The sequence below is a fragment of the Homarus americanus genome, unplaced genomic scaffold (genome assembly GCF_018991925.1).
Source record: "Homarus americanus isolate GMGI-L3 unplaced genomic scaffold, GMGI_Hamer_2.0 scaffold44246, whole genome shotgun sequence".
Taxonomy (NCBI): Eukaryota; Metazoa; Arthropoda; class Malacostraca; order Decapoda; family Nephropidae; genus Homarus; species Homarus americanus.
The window spans coordinates 91,505-109,580 of record NW_024745309.1 but is presented as its reverse complement, the minus strand read 5'-3'; the positions used below and the strand labels follow the sequence as shown (position 1 = coordinate 109,580).

General features: G+C 44.0%; 1 protein-coding gene across 1 annotated transcript in view; it reads left to right on the top strand.

The window, feature by feature from the left end:
* LOC121878641 (homeotic protein empty spiracles-like) overlaps positions 1-18,076 on the top strand; it is a 51,258-nt gene that overhangs the window by 11,588 nt on the left and 21,594 nt on the right. The window lies entirely within an intron of this gene.

Sequence of the window (18,076 nt, the reverse complement as noted above, 5' to 3'; positions counted from 1 at the left end):
CCTGTAATCATGAGAGCCTCACCTGGGCGGCCACCATCTTGGAGACACTCTAGTCCTCACTCTAGTCCTACCGCTGCGCCTCCGTCACCCCGCTGCTCAGTCATATGCTCGGCAGGTTAAGTGGTAGATAGTTGTTCACCTGGTGGTAATTATAATAGTGATACTAATATTAGTCATTGGGTTAAAGATATCAGAATAATAATAATAATAATAATAATAATAATAATAATAATAATAATAATAATAATGATTGTAATGATAAAAATAATGATAAAACCAACGGCGTAAATAATGATAACAAAAACAGTAAGAAAATAATAATAATAATAATAATAATAATAATAATAATAATTTTGGAAAGTTAAGCGGACAGTTACCTAAGGTTCATGGATTACTTTTATATTTTCCAGCGCCGGGATTTTGTCCAACGGAAAATAACTTCACTTTTGATGAGATTTTTTTTTTCAATATTATTTTTTTACCTAAAGAAAAACACTCATCGATATAAATTTTTATCCAGTGGAATTTTTTTTCTTCAATGGAAAATACGTTTTTTGTTATATTTCCAATGGGATCCGAGTCCAATTGAAAAACAGATGAGTGGGATTTTGTAAGGCGCCCTATACGACTGAATCTATACTATAAGGAGAAGACGAGGCGGTGGTCAGAAGCCTCGGCATATAAGCTATACTTGACTTGATTCGTCTCCCAATAGACTAAGTTACGAGGGAGATACACACTGCTAACCACCTCATTCTTTTCACCTGAACGACTCACCTGAACGACTCACCTGTACCTTACTACTGTGTTATTTTCCCGGTTAATATTTGATGTATAGTGACGTTGGTGGTGGTGGTGGTGGTTGTGAGAGCGGACGAACATAAGGTATAAAAATGATTGACTTGTCGAGTGTGTGTGATTGATGGTCTTATGGCACACTATTAACACACACACACACACACACACACACACGCACATATACAAACACACACACATACACACACACATAGAGAGAGAGAGAGAGAGAGAGAGTGTGTGTGTGTGTGTGTGTGTGTGTGTGTGTGTCCTACCCGGTGGAAAATGGTGACAGGTGGTGATAGTGACAGTGGTGGCAGACGGTTGATAGTAACAGTGGTGGTAGTGGTAGACAGGAAATTCACAATAGTCGCCCGGGGTTCTTACGTGCTTGCGAGACCCCATGCTTACGTGTGTGTGTGTGTGTGTATGTGTGTGTGTGTGTGTGTATGTATCCCCTAACCGTGAGCGTCTGACTATCATACGTAATTCATCTCTCATATCACACATCCTAATCAGAATATAGTCAACAGGTAACACACACACACACACACACACACACACACACACACACACACACACACACACACACACACACACACACTCCTCTTCATTTCCCCTTCATCCTCATCCTCCTCACGAGAATTCCAAGACCACAATTCATAAAAGTCTCGTAGGTTAGGTTAGGTTAAGTTAGGTTAGGTTAGGTTAGGTTAAGATAGGTTAGGACAGCAGAGTTCTATATGATCTCCCAGGTAAGACTAACATCATCACCTCGGTATACAGGTAACCCTTATGCAGGTAGAGCTCGCCGCCACCTGCACAACAGTACACGAATATTGTACAAAATAAATACAAAACATCCATGGTCAGAGCCTTGTGGGCGGCGTTGTGTTCGTCTTTCTGTCGTGTTCGTCTGTCTGTTGTGTTCGTCTGTCTGTCGTATTCGTCTGTCTGTCGTGTTCGTCTGTCTGTCGTGTTCGTCTGTCTGTTGTGTTCGTCTGTCTATTGTGTTCGTCTGTCTGTCTTGTTCGTCTGTCTGTTGTGTTCGTCTGTCTGTCGTGTTCGTCTGTCTGTCGTGTTCGTCTGTCTGTCGTGTTCGTCTGTCTGTTGTGTTCGTCTGTCTATTGTGTTCGTCTGTCTGTCTTGTTCGTCTGTCTGTTGTGTTCGTCTGTCTGTCGTTCGTCTGCCCGTCGTGTTCGTCTGTCGTCTTGTTCCGTCTGTCTGTCGTGTTCGTCTGTCTGCTGTGCTCCGTCTGTTCCGTCGTTCGTCTGTCTGTCGTGTTCGTCTGTCTGTTTTGTTCGTCTGTCTGTCGTGCCTGTCTGTCTGGTGTGCTCCGTCTGTCTGTTGTGTTCGCCCGTCTGTCGTGCTCGTCTGTCGTCGTGTTCGTCTGTCTGTTGTGTTCGTCTGTCTGTCGTGTTCGTCTGTCTGTCGTGTTCGTCTGTCTGTCGTGTTCGTCTGTCTGTTGTGTTCGTCTGTCTGGCTGTCGTGTTCGTCTGTCTGTCGTGTTCCGTCTGTCTGTCGTGTTCGCTCCGTCTGTCGTGTTCCGTCTGTCTGTTTTGTTCGTCTGTCTGTCGCTCCGTCTGTCTGGTGTGTTCCGTCTGTCTGTTGTGTTCGCCCGTTCGTCGCTCCGTCTATCTGTCATGTTCGCCCGTCTGTTGTGTTCGGGTTCATCTGTCGTGTTCGTCTGTCTGTCGTCTGTCTATCTGTCGCTCCGTCTGTCTGTCGCCGTCCGCCCGTTTGCTCCGTCTGTCTGTCGTGTTCGTCTGTCTGTCGTGTTCGTCTGTCTGTCGTGTTCGTCTATCTGTCGTGTTCGTCTGTCTGTCGTGTTCGTCTGTCTGTCGTGTTCGTCTGTCTGTCGTGTTCGTCTGTCTGTCGTGTTCGTCTGTCTGTCGTGTTCGTCTATCTGTCGTGTTCGTCTGTCTGTCGTGTTCGTCTGTATGTATGTCAAGTGTCGAATACTTCAAGATTTTGGACAAATTTGACACGAGGAAAAGTTATAAATTGTTTAAAAGTTCTTGTAGAAATGCAAATAAATGTAAAAACTTATTCTTACAAAAAAAATTCACGTAGCAGAACTTTATTATGATTGTCAGGTGTCGTTATCCCTCCTTAATTAAATATACCTGTATGGCAATATTTATTACCTGTGAAAAAATAATCAAAACTCACATTAAGTCAAAAACAAATCATCAAATTAACATCTATTCGCCTGTTGACTATAGGCTCACCAAGACTGCATTACGTAGTTGTTTGACCGATAATAAAAGTATTTACTCCAGACATACATTTAAACAACTACCAACTACTGAACAATCGTTGTGTTACTGAGACATAGGCCTAATGATAAGAAAGATAAGGCTGATTTTGTTTCTTATCAGTAGTTAAATTATTATTAGTGTTTTTGTTAACTTATCTTTACAATATATTTTTTTTAAAGTCTTTCCCGGAGTTAAAGTTGATAGCTGAGCGATAATTGTGATTTTGAAGATAATTTTAGTAGATGTAGATAATTTTAGATGCAGGTGATTTCAGATACAAATTATTTTAGATCGGAATGTTTTAAATACAGATTAATTTATATACAGATTAAATTCGTAGATGCAGACATAAAATATAGATAGATTTATTTAAGCGTCCAAGGTGAAAAAAAAATTACAATTTCACACTAATTACTGATAACTGATAGAAATTTCCTTCATATTAGAGAAACAAAATTTTTTAACTCTCTATTGACAACACACCTGAAGCCTTACACCCTCTATTAACACACCTGAAGCCTTATACTATCTATTAACACACCTGAAACCTTACACCATCTATTAACACACCTGAAGCCTTATACTATCTATTAACACACCTGAAACCTTATACTATCTATTGACAACACACCTGAAGCGTAACACACCTGAAGCCTTACACCACCTATTGACAACACACCTGAAGCCTTACACCACCTATTGACAACACACCTGAAGCCTTACACCACCTATTGACAACACACCTGAAGCCTTACACCACCTATTGACTACACAGCCTTCATGGCCAGGTAGATGTTTACCATTACATGACACAGAAATACCTGTATTTATATGTAGGTTTGGGCAAAAAGGTAATTGGGAATCTTGCTAATGGACGGCGGGACAACGTCTATGTATACAAACGTCTATGTATACACACGTCTATGTATACAAACGTCTATGTATACAATCGTCTATGTATAAGAAAACAACTATTATGTATATACAATAATGTCTATGTATACAAACGTTTATGTATACAAACAACTATGTATAAATCGTCTATGTATACAATCGTCTATGTATACAGACGTCTATGTATACAAACGTCTATGTATACAAACGTCTATGCATACATGATGTGTTTGTTGGCTGTATATATGTATGTATAAGATAATAACTGGTAGAATGATAAAGAAATAAAGAGATAAATAGATTAATAAGTAAACAGACAGACAGAGAGCCAGACAGACAGAGAACCAGACAGACAGAGAACCAGACAGACAGAGAACCAGACAGACAGAGAGCCAGACAGACAGAGAGCCAGACAGACAGAGAGCCAGACAGACAGAGAGCCAGACAGACAGAGAACCAGACAGACAGAGAACCAGACAGACAGAGAACCAGACAGACAGACAGATGAATATAAAAGTTGAAATATAATTAAGGTTCAGGAGGTATTGCTCTCCTTCTGTAATCACAGGTTGGTACACTGTATTTGGCACCCTGTAACACTATAGACATCACTGTACCTCTGCTAACGTTACTAAATTATAAAGGTATGAATTTCAGTACTTGAATATATCGAGTTAAGAGGAAGAGGAAGGAGGGATGTAAAAGAAGAGACTGGAGAGTGAGGAGAAGGGGGAGAAAGAAAGAGAGAGAAAGAGAAGAGGAGAGGGAAAAGGTGGGTGGGTGGGGGGGAGAAGTCTGACCTAAAATCTTAAATCATAACAGCGGCTTCCTCCTCCTCCTCACTCCTCCTCCTCCTCCTCCTCCTCCTCCTCACCACTCCTCCTCCTCCTCCCTGTTCCCGTACTTCACATACGAGAAACAAAAGCTATCTACCTCCTTCACATGAAATAAAAATCTGAAGGAAAAAAACACTCCTTGTCCCTTGTGAACTGCGTCCCAAGGTAGTACAGGGGAGGCGGGGTGACTCTAACAAGTTGGCCCCAAGGGGAGGAGGAGGTGGGGGCGGGGTGGTGAAGGGGGGTTATTAGATCAAGTGACTTGGCCTCCACTGATAACTTTATGAGAGAAGGTGGTTTTTGGGGGGCGGGGGGGCGGGGGGGCAGGGGGGGCCTTTATAGCTATGTTACTCGTGCTTTTGGTCTCAGGAAGATGTATATAACTCAGATAACAATTATAGTGACTGCTATAAAATCATTACCAAGGTACCCAGATGTTTAGGTGGTAATTACACTCTACTTTGTTATTTCCAGGTAACGTCTAGAATCTTTTTTTTTTTATTAATTGGGGGAAGTGATAATAAAAAGTCTCTATTATCACAGTTCTTCATTAAATGTACTAACAAAAAATGGATGATTTATCTGTGAACATAACCGTCATAAATTTTCCTCTTGATAAATGAAACTTTTGAGAGAAAAACTGGGAGGTGTGTCAATAAGAGGGAGAGGAAAGGGTGAGAGATGGAGGGAGGTAGAGAGAGGGAGGGAGGTAGAGAGAGGGGGGGGGAGGAGGCTTCGTGACGACACACAACTGGTCGGAAGGAGTACTCTGATCCCCCTTCCTCTCTCCTTCCCTCCCTCCTTCCGATCCTTCCTCTCCGTCCCCTGGTCAGAAGGGAGACACGAACCGTCTGTCGTCTGGTCATATGGTGGACAGGGAACCTTCGTAGGTCCCCTGGTCACCACCTTCCCTTACACGCTATCCTGGCCAGCTCACATCTCAACCCCCGTCAGTGAACACCCAGCTCTCAGTCAGTCCCTTCACTTAGCGTCTGTTTCTCCTTATTCTTCTTCGCTCCCTCCCCGCCTTATACTCTCCCGTGGACGAAGAATTGTCATTTTACACAAACGGCAGAAAATGAGATGCTTGTTTTGTTCTATACAGCGTCTCCTCGTGCGTGTGTTTTCTCATTTGTATTCACTGAATTTACATCAAACTTGCATTCTATATCCATTTGTGACTCAAACACGCTGACAGTTTCCTCCAAACAATATCTTTTCGTCGATATTTTGTCGAGGACCGCCGATGACTTATGTCCCCAAACGACCCCGCGATATAGAATTAGACGCAACAGGAGATATTTATCCCTATTTGGAACGCCATTACAAAGAGTCTATTACCCCGACGCGTCATTGTTGCAGCTCCTAACTAACCATTATTGCAGTATCCACACAACCGTTTGAAAACCAATTAGGTCAGGCGGGCGGGACTCAGCAGGCTGTGGCGCTGTGTTGAGGCTGCAGTCACGTCCGCCCCGGCCAAATAATTTCACGGTGTTATTGCTCGCTGATAAGAATCTTCCTAACATAATTGGCGCTTTTGCTATCCGCACACTCTTGTATCCGGACGCTGCTGCCTTTAACCTAGATCGAACGACGAACTAATACGGATATTTATTTATTTATTTTTATATTCCTGTTCGTATATCTGGTTAATATATGTTTTCTAGGTACATTCTGATTGACCTTTGGCTACCTTGTAACTCTATAGCCCCGGGTACTGTGGTCAGTGTTGATGTGACCTCGCCCGGGGGTGATGCTGGGGTAGGCGGTACTAGTAGTGATGGTGTAAGTGTGATGTTGATACAATACCCCCCCCCCACCCCACCCCCACACACACACCTGTTTGTACCTGGGTGTGTAGGTGTGATGACAATTACCTTGTACACCAGGGTATTTAAGTGTTGTTTTCACATACTGGTTACTTCTATACATGTGTGTACACCTGTATGTGTAATTTAGTGATGATAATCTAATTGTCCCATACCTGTGCACACCTGAATGTTATGGAATTCGGTTAATGTAAAGGAACGCCAATACAATTTTGTTTTTTTTTCACTTGGTTTATATACTACAATTCTAACTTGATTATATGTAGTAACGATTTTAAATTCTCAAACCTGAAAATGGCTTATTTTATGGAAACTCGGTAAAAGCAGGTCACCATCTCACTCGTGTGGGTTAAAACAAAACATTCCTGAATTGTGTCTGACATTAGCAGGAACGGACCAAAGTTTAGCACCGTTCACTGGTTCATTCCTTGCCACAGTTATGGTTCAGTGATGGTTTGTTTATATGCGTCGAGGCGTTGATTAAGCACGTGAAGGCAGTGGCATATTTTCACCACACCTCCACTATAGCAGTCTCAACATAAAGAAATATATATCGTTTTTATCTTTTTTTTTACAATACAAGATTCGTAAACTACTAATACATTCAAGTTAAAAAAAAAAGATATTCAACATTCTCCCAAAACGAAGATTACTAGTTTCCTTGTCCTTCATTTACTAGGATTGCAGTCACTCTTGTCAGCTCTGGTTATTACGATCACCACACCCCGCCACCTGAACTCAAACTTAGGACAAGATTGACACAAGATGTTAATACCGAATAACTTTGTGTGTGTGTGTGTGTGTGTGTGTGTGTGTGTGTGTGTGTGTGTGTGTGTGTGTGTTTTATTGACAGACACACAACTAGGTGTATTATCGCAGCCACGTTACCATCACTCGGTAACTCAGAGTCGAACCCGTGTCCTCAGGTTGTGGTGTTTGCGCCATATCCGGATGTTACAGAACGTATACAAACACATACCTCTTAATAATTACACGTGAGGATGATGGAAGTGTTTACGAAGACTGAATACAATTGACGCATTTTAGTACAATAATGTTGAAAACTGAAAACATCGTCATATAGTAAGGAAATAACAGCAAGGAAGTGATAAGATCCTGTCTCTTGGCCACACAGTCAAGGAGGAAGTACACAGCTAACATACTGAGACAGGAGAGTCACTTGCCATAAACAACACAATCTACCCTCGTGACAGTCCAACCAATTACTGTCACCCTCAAAACACTAATTTCTGTGATAAGGACAAATTGCAGTATGGGTCACAAGGGCTACCCGCTGTTTCCTCCCCCCATCCCCCTCTTGCACCTCCTCCTCCTCCTCCTTCTTCGTCTGAACTTCCTGTAGAGCTCGTCAACGGAAACAGCGCAGAAGCTCTTTCTCTCTCTCTCTCTCCTTCCTAGTCCACACAATTATTATAATAAGGCAAAATAAGGATAATGTTACTCGCTTTTTATGACTGCAACAGCATAATAACCCTCAAATTTTTCCTGACGTCTGGAGCTGACATATAACGAGAGAGGAGTGAGCCTCGGCAGGTCACCTCAAGATGGCTGCGTGATACATAGACTTGAAAAGTTTCTTGTAAACACCGACGTATTTGAATAGCTGTTTGTTGCCTAATGTCAGTACTTGTGCCGTGATTATCTTGATAACAACTAGAGGGGGGAAGGAAGTTTTGTTCTTCTTATTGTGTTTTAGTCTCTTTAAGTAACCAGACGACGTGATTATGGTACAATATTCTGTTTCCTCTGGTTTGATTTACTTGATACGTATCATTTTATAAATTTTATACGTGACTGTGAATCGAGTGTTTGAGGGCATAAAAATCATTCCTGAGAAAACTTGTGGATTTCCGGTAGTAGTGCAACCACTCAACCACTCAACCACGCCCCTGTTGATGATCTGTGCACTTACCTGTAGTTCCATTGGCTATAGTAGACGAGCAGGGGTGAAAACACACACACACACATATCCCTCCCCCTCCCCCCTCCCTCCTTCACTCAGTCAAAGGCAGGTAACTTGTGTGTCCTAACCTAACCTAACCTAACCAAAATAAAGGACTGTCTTAGATCAATAGTTCCAAGACTGTCACCCACAGCACCCCAAGTCACCCACCCCCTCACTCATATACACTCTCAGTCACCCACACCTTCAGTCATCCACACACCTCACTCACCCACACTGTCAAACCTGAAAATAGAAAACAATTACATTCATTTTTCTTATCATAAAATAATCACCTAATATCAATAAATAAATTCAAAATTCCCACAACCACACAAGTGTACAGGGTATACAAATTACACCTGTGTCAATCAGCTTCCTCACCTGATTATCAAGGCCACCGCATAAATTTCTGTAAATACCTCGATAGCTCCTATGTCTTCCACTCAGGTATAAAGCTTCCCATTCAGAAACTAGGACGCACTAATTACTCAGGTAACATCATGCTAAGTTGAGGTGTAAATTATATTATGAGTTAACTATCTACGTGATGTGTAGATGATGATGTGGTGTTGATGATATGAAATGTAGCTATGTTGGGGATATGTGTGTGTGTGTGTGTGTGTGTGTGCGTGTGTGTGCGTGTGTGTGTGTGTGTGTGTGCGTGTGCAGGTGTGTTCTCTCGCTTAACATCTGTGTGTGCAGGTGTTTACACGCGTCTAGTACATATACGATAAAGACATTTTAAAATTGCTCAGGTTAGGTTTGGTTTCGTTAAATATTTGTAGTTAGCGAATCATGTATATATAAATACATAAATAGATACATGATAATACATATTATACATACATACATGGGTTGAGTAATTGATGTGATGGAAAGAGTTGTTAATAAAAATGAAAGTAATATGACATGTTCCTTCAACACCATTTAAGTAAATTTATTCAACGTATCCGGAAAGGTGTGTCTTCTGGTGAGGGGGGTGAGGGGGTGGGGGTGGGGGGGGAGGGGGAGTGTGACGTGGCAGAGTTCAGTTTGTCTACATAAAGGAAATGAAGACTTTGAATATATAAATATGAAGAAGTGTAGGTAGAGGAGCTTCCGTCCGATCACTCTCCTACCTCCCTCCCCCCTTCCTCCCCCTCTTGTAGGCTCCGTCTGTCTCCCCCCCTTCCGACTCTGTCAATCTATACCGTTCGTCTGTCCAATCATCCTCCCCTGATCGAGTCTGTCCGATTTTTCTCATCCATTCACCACCAACTTTCGACTCCGCCCTTCCTCCGTTCATTCCTCCTCCTGCCGACCATCTCCTGACGGTGCTCCTTCACCCTCCTCGGTCCTTGCCCATTACCATGTATCCTCCTCCCCCTTCTGTTCCCATCCCATGTGGCTATCCCTATTCTCCATCCCATCCGACTCTCTATCCGTCCCTATACCTAACCATAACTCCTCCCTATTCCACTTTAATCCCCTCCTCCTCCCTCCCTCGCCCTTCCCGGTTCTGTCTCTATCCCACGCCTTCTCTCTCTCTCTCTCTCTCGCCATCATCCATCCCATTCCATTCACCTATCTAGGCCCGCCCCTCCCCGCCTTACCCCATTCAACCACCCCTCCCTCCCTCCCTCCTTCATAGTTCGCTCCTCCCCATCCGCCCTCATTCACCCCTCCCTCTCTCCCCGCCTGCTCCAACCAACATCTCGGACAGGGCCAATTAATAACAGCTCATTTGAATGACAAAGATCGTACGAGCTCGGGGACAATGGCGTGTAAATCAGCCCAAACTTACCAACCCGCCTCAGTCAACAGCGGGACGAAAAGCCAAAAACGGATCTTAATTTTGGAGTATTTTTAGGGAGTTTCTGTGATGTGGAGGGGGCTGGAGGGGGCTGGGGCGGCTATTATATTTTCTTTATGATCGTCTAGTGAGGCCCATTACCTTGTGATTATTTAAGTGTGATGGTTTTAAGAAGATTCACCCGTGTCTGTTTTGGGATCATCTGAAGATTTGGTTCCTAGTTTATTTCACTTTATATTAACCCTCCTAACCTAACCTAACCTAATCTAACCTAACCTAACCTAACTTAACCTAACCTAATCTAACCTAATCTAACCTAACCTAACTTAACGCTAATCAAACCTAACCTAACTAAACCTAACCTAACCCCTTCCCAGGTAACGTTAAGGTGTTTAATCATCAGGTGGAATAAGCAGGTGAGGGGACTAATTAATTACTCAGGTGATCCATTTATTTACTCATTCAATCGTTTATTATTTTCGTTATGAATGTCACCCATAATTTAAGAAGTGGAATGAAATGTGGAAATTTAATTCGAGTTTTGTTCTTCCATTAAGTATTTTGTAGCTTAAATACACATTGGCTTATTTAAGAACACACACACACACGCACACACACACACGCACACACACAGACACACGCACACACACACACACACGCACACACGCACACACGCACACACGCACACACACACACACACACACACACACACACACACACACACACACACACACACACACACACACACGATTATCTATCTGGTCCACCCCTTTGTCGGTAACTATCTACTTCACCCCTATCGGTTGTGTAGGGAAAGTTTTCATATTTTTACGTCGTGTATTGAGACTTGGACTACGAGTGTGACAAATTATATTTACTTTTTGTTTAATTACTTTTAGAAAATTAAGAAAAACTTTTTATAATGACCTGGAATTATTAAAAGTTTATTTATTTTACTTAAAAAAAAACTTTGGCCAGTATGTATGACAAGATCGGGAATAAACTTTTATAAATAATTTTTTTTAAGAATATCGTCAAAGTTTAATGATTCAGGGAAAAAATTATAGAAACTTTACCTTATAGAATAAATATAGTTTAATGATAGATTTTGTCGGGCGAAAGAAAGAATAGAATGGCTCTCTCTCTCTCTCTCTCTCTCTCTCTCTCTCTCTCTCACGGATATACGAGACCTTAAACCGACCTTCAATAATAATTTAAAAACTAAACTCTCTCGTGAAATTACGTTACCTGAAGAATAAATTGAAGAAGGATTTTTTTTCCGATCGTATGTCAAAATCTCCTCAAACAAAGAATTACAAAAAACATTGAATTAAGCTATGAATTTTTACCTAATTTTGGGGTATTTGTTTATCGGATCACCTGAATATTAGCCCCCCCTCCAGTTTATTCGACCTAAAAATTAACTACCTTATCCCTAACCTGATTTAACATAACCTAATGCTAACCTAACGTACCTAAAACTAACTTAACCTAACCACCCTAATGCTAATCTAACTTAATTTAACCTAATATGACTTAAACTAATCGACCGAACCTAACATAACGCAAACATAACCTAACCTAACCTAACCTAACCTAACCTAACCTAACCTAACCCTCCCTAACCTAACCAATGTGACGATGTGGCGTAAAAAAAAAAATTGTGTCGTAGCTGGAACCTTGGAGACTCCCGAGGTCTTGAGACGGAGAAGCTGACAGACGGACGGATAGTGACGGGAGTGACGGGGACATTCATCACTGCTGGTGTAAGACAATAGGCGTGTCACTACTACTGGGGACGTACTAACCTTAGGGGCCCACCCATCTAGGGGCTAAGGGGGGCTAAGGGGGGGGTTGGGAGAGAAGCCAAGGGGTAGGGAACATTATGTGTGTTGGTAAAGGAGTTTTAAGAGGAGGGTGGCAAAGGGGTGGCCATGGGTGTTAGAGGGGTGGCAAGGGGTGTTAGTGATGACAAAGGGGTGTTAGGGGGTAACAAAAGGGTGCTAGAGGGGTGGCAAAGGGGTGGTAAAGGGGTGTTGACAAAGGGATCGGTAGGGATGTTAAAGTGAACAGAATAAAAGAGGCGCTAGACGGTAGAATAGAGGTAGGTTAGGTGGTGGACAAAGGAACTTTAGAGGGTCGGCAAAGGGGAGTTCGGGGGTGACCAAAGGGGCGCTTAGGGATCAGCAAAGGGACTCTAAGGTTCTGAATGGGGGAAAGTTAAAGGGGAGGGGGAGCTTAAGGGAGATACTCGTGTGTGTGTGTGTGTGACGGTGAAGGAGGGAGCGTGATTGACGGTGAAGGAGGGAGCGTGATTGACGGTGAAGGAGGGAGTGAGTGACGTGAAGGAGGGAGGTGATGACGGTGAAGGAGGGAGTGTGAGTGATGGTGAAGGAGGGAGCGTGAGTGACGGAGGGAGTGTGAGTGACGGTGAAGGAGGGAGTGTCTGGCTGGTGGGGTGGAGGCGATGTGCATTAAGCAGGTCATTAAAGCCTTATCACAGCAGCGAGGAGGCTGAGTGAAGCTTCTTGACAGCCTCACTTAACTATGTGACGAGCGATAATAGACACCCAATCTATCATGGCTGATTGGCAGGTAGAGACGTGCCGGTTAATTTTATCGGGCAATTCGGATGGTTAATATCGGTGGGCCGAGCAATTCAACGGGTCAGCTGATGCCCGTCACAGATAACGCCGATCTACCAAGCCTGACCTCAACCGCTGACCGTGTAATTGGTCTTGTCAAGGTCGCTAATTGGTCGTCTCATGGATGACGTCACTTATTAAAAGGTTGGTAATTGGTCGTCTCATGGATGACGTCACTTATTGCAATATTGCTAATTAGTCGTCTTGTACATGATGTAACTGTAGTTAAGGATGCTGATTGGTCGTCTTTGTGGATGACGTCAGTTATTACACAATATCGATGAGTAAATGATTTAGTCCCGTTGTTGACGTTACTTATAAGTTTAATGTTCTTGAATGGCCAACTGTTAGATGACGTCACCAATTACATTGATGGTCAAGTCTACCGTGTTTCACCAGTGACCTGAACCCCCCCCCCCTCCCCCCAAGCTGGTGCCAGAAACGTCTCTCGTGGCCTGATACCTTAGGGGGTAACAGATTGGACAGACGACTAAAAAGAAAAAAAATATATATCACGCGTGTGTGGGCATGACGTGCGCTAATTGGTCCTTGTCCACGGTGACGTCAGCTGGTGTTCCTCCTATCACTACATGGAATTAGACTAAGTTAATGTTTTATTTATAAGAGGAGAATGGGATAGAAACTAGCGGGTAAAAATAACTAACCAATCAGTGCTTGTGATGCCCGAATACACGTGAATTCTACCTGAACTGCAAGCAAACGATGGTTAATGGCTCTAACAAAAACCCTTAAAATTAATCAATAAATCACCTGTTATAATTTACCTTCAGACAATTCACACAAACTAATTCTTTTACAATAAAATTAAAATTACCCCCAAAAAATAAATAAAATACGATAAATGTAAAATCCTCCAACGAACACAACGTAAATATTCAGACAACGACAAGGTAAGTTTTATAGTATCAAGGTGTAGCGAAGATTGACGTCATGCAGTGTTACCATTAGAAACACAACAACACTATTATGGCCAAATTTATAATACTCTTGGGCAACACATTTATGGACGAGAGACCTTTGTGTCCAGTCCTGCAGACACTTCCCTGAGGACTCGTGTGTACAGTTGCTGGCGTGAGAGTCAATATTGGCTCTTGACGCGCCTGGATGTGAAGAATTTAGATACTTAAGAGTGAGTGATAAACGGAGGGTAAAAGTGAGAGAATGAGAGAAATAGACAGACGAATTGACAGATAGAGAAGATAAAGACCGAAGTACGAATAATAATTGACAGAGAAACTTTCAGAGAGACAGAGTAAAAGACAGAAATATGGAAAGTAAAAATCAGACAATTCAGAAAAATCACTCATCTAAAGACACCCAGACAGACAGACAAGCAAACAATGATAATAGTCACCCTAACAACCGATACATAATGAAGAGAAACACAAACACAAACATCTACCTGACACACAAACACTCACCCTCACCCGTCTATCAGGTTAAAAGCCCCGATACACATGCAGAGTACCTTGTCAATTAACCCCATCACCAGGTAAAGGTCAACTGAATACCTGTACAAGTAAGAGAGTCGGTAGGACCTTGTTAATTAACCCTATCACCAGGTAAAGGTCAACTGAATACCTGTACAAGTAAGAGAGTCGGTAGGACCTTGTTAATTAACCCCATCACCAGGTAAAGTCCAACTGAATACCTGTACAAGTAAGAGAGTCGGTAGGACCTTGTTAATTAACCCCATCACCAGGTAAAGGTCAACTGAATACCTGTACAAGTAAGAGAGTCGGTAGGACCTTGTTAATTAACCCCATCAGCAGGTAAAGTCCAGCCAGCCAGGTATATACAAGCAGGAGTAAGGGAGACCCATGTCAAGAGTAGCATCTCCACATTGTCACCCTTATCAGAGAGGCAGATCTCTAGTTGCACCTGTAATATGCTAATACGGTGCTAACACGCTAATGAAAGTGACACCCTGGACAGCTGGTGACTCCCTCTATCCCCTCACCCTTTCCTCCTCCTCCCCCTTCCCCCTTCTCCACCCCCTAGAGCACCTGACAAGAGACACTCGCTCCCGGACAATGGTTAATACACAGGTCGCCTCGAATCAACAATGAGCACCTTACTGTCCACACACACACACACACACACACACACACACACACACACACAAAGGTAAAAAATTATTCCTGTTTATTTGGTTTTCTTGTTGTTTACTGTACTTGCTGAGGAGATTATTATTATTATTATCATCATTATTATTATTATTATCATCATTATTATTATTATTATTATTATTATTATTATTATGAATTCTCACGTACGCCCGACCTTCCATCTGTTCGCCAATCCTTCCATCTACTGTATACGTCCGTCAGTCCGTCCGTCCATCACAGCGTAGTGGTAGTAATAGTAGTAGTGGTAGTTGTGGTAGTGGTAGTAATGGTAGTAGTAGTGGTAGTAGAGCGCCACATTCTTGTAGCAAGTGATGGCCAGTAATGTACCGTGGAGTCAATACATCGCCCTTCTAAAGAGTCATGCAATGGTCATACGGGTGACAAATGTTCACGCACGGGGGGACACCAGGCTGTAGTTAAGTGGACACCCGAGCACCAGGATGTAGTTAAGTGGACACCCGAGCACCAGGCTGTAGTTAAGTGGACACCCCAGGCACCAGGCTGTAGTTAAGTGGACACCCAGGCACCAGGCTGTAGTTAAGTGGACACCCGAAGGCACCCAGGCTGTAGTTAAGTGGACGCAGGCACCGGGCTGTGTTAGGAGTGGACATCCAGGCTGTGGTTAAGTGGACATCAGGCTGTAGTTAAGTGGACACCCAGGCACCAGGCTGTGGTTAGAGTGGACACCCAAGCACCAGGCTGTAGTTAAGTGGACATCAGGCACCAGGCTGTAGTTAAGTGGACACCCAAGTGGACAGTGGACCCAGGCACCAGGCTGTAGTTAAGTGGACACCCAGGCACCAGGCTGTAGTTAGAAGTGGACACCCAGGCACCAGGCTGTAGTTAAGTGGACACCCAGGCACCAGGCTGTAGTTAAGTGTGGACACCCAGCACCAGGCTGTGGTTAAGTGGACACACTTGGCAGGCTCAGGCTGTAGTTAAGTGGACACCCGGGCACCAGGCTGTAGTTAAGTGGACACCCGGCACCAGGCTGTAGTTAAGTGGACACCCAGGCACCAGGATGTAGTTAAGTGGACACCCAGGCACCAGGCTGTAGTTAAGTGGACACCCGAGCATAATAATAATAACAATAATAATAAACTATATCGGATGATTATGGCGCTCAGGTTGATATACCGATAACTACCTCCAAATCGTTCACCTTCCCGATATCGTAACGTTATCCTCTTAATAAATCCCGATAAGGTAACTTGCAATAAACTAACCTAACATGAAGGCCTTAATTTTGTTTATTTTTTTTTACCTATACAGCAATAGGAGAAACCCCCTTCCCTCTCCCACTCCCTCGCCTTCCCTACCTCACCTCCCCTCCCCACCCCTCCTCCCTCCCCCCTACCCCCCCCCCCAACAATTCATGAACTTCCAGAAAATTCCATAGAACTTCCAAACTGAAAATATGAAGAAGAAAGATATTTATGGTCGATTATAAACCTTTAGTAATACCGTAGAGGCTTAAGGGATTTCAGTGAATACCGTTATGGGTTGGAAAGTCGTCCTGGTGAGAAGATGGTGCTACAACAACCTCACGAAATGAATTTATGAGGGAGAAAGTTGCTATGAGGAGATCACGAATCGTCAGTATAGTGTCCTAGAGGGTTTTAAGAAACGCCATTAGAGAGGTTCGTGGTGCTTCCCCTCACCTCGTTATTGGCGCCTGCTTGTGGTTCCTATACCTGTGCTGCTTGAGGGAAGACCATTAACAAACACAGTCTCTCTCTCTCTCTCTCTCTCTCTCTCTCTCTCTCTCTCTGTTTGGCAGTTGGTGGAGGTGGTGGGTGGTGGTGGTGGTGGTGGTGGTGGAGGTGGTGGTGAAAGCCCAAGAGACCTCGCCCTTTATAATTGCTCTCACTGTCCCGCCCCTCCACAATGGCCTCTGCCCCTTTACGTGGCCCTCACCCCACACACACAATAGCCCCTCACCCCACAGTAACCTCACCCCACAGTGGCCTCACCCCTTCACACAGCCCTCACCCCACAATAGCCTCACCCCCACACAGTAGCCCTCACCCCCACACAGTGGCCCTCACCCCTCCACACAGTAACCCTCCTCACACGGTAGCCCTCCCCACAGTGGCCCTCCCCCACACACGCCCTCCTCACCCCACACACGGTAGCCCTCACCCACACATTGTGCCTCACCCCCACACAGTAGCCTCACCTCCCTAGCCCTCACCCCCACACAGTAGTATCACCCCACACACACAGCCCTCAGCCCCCTCCCCCACACACAGTGTAGCCTCACCCCACACACAATAGCCCCCTCCCCTCACGTGGCCTCACCCTTCCACACATTGGCCCTCACCCACCTGGCCTCTTTACAGTGGCCTCACCTCCTGGTAACCTCTTACAGTGACCTCTTGGCCCCCACCCCCACAGTGACCTCACCCCCACAGTAGCCCTCACCCCCACGGCCTCACCCCCACAGTGGCCCCCCCACACAGTGGCCTCACCCACACAGTAGCCCCACCTGACCTGCACCCCACAGCCCTCACCCCACACAGTAGCCCTCACCCCCACACACACAGTGGCCTCGCCCTCCCCCACACGGCCCTCACCCCCACACACACAGTGGCCTCCCCACACACACATGACAACACACTTGCTGTCATTCTCCTCCTCTCCACCAATTGTTCTCTCGAAGCTGAATATTTTTTATCTTTTTTTTTTTCCTTTTTTCTCTGTTCTCTTTCTTTTGTAAATAATGAGAGATCAGAGAGAAGAGATGCTCAAGCTGCTGTTCCTCTCTGTGTGTTAAATATTTGTGATATTTTCTCAAAGGAAGGTAGTAAGGGGAGGGGGAGTATTTGTTTGTTCTGCGAGTCTACCTGTGCTGTATATTGTTATTGTTATTATTGTTATTTTTATTGTTACTTATATTATTGTT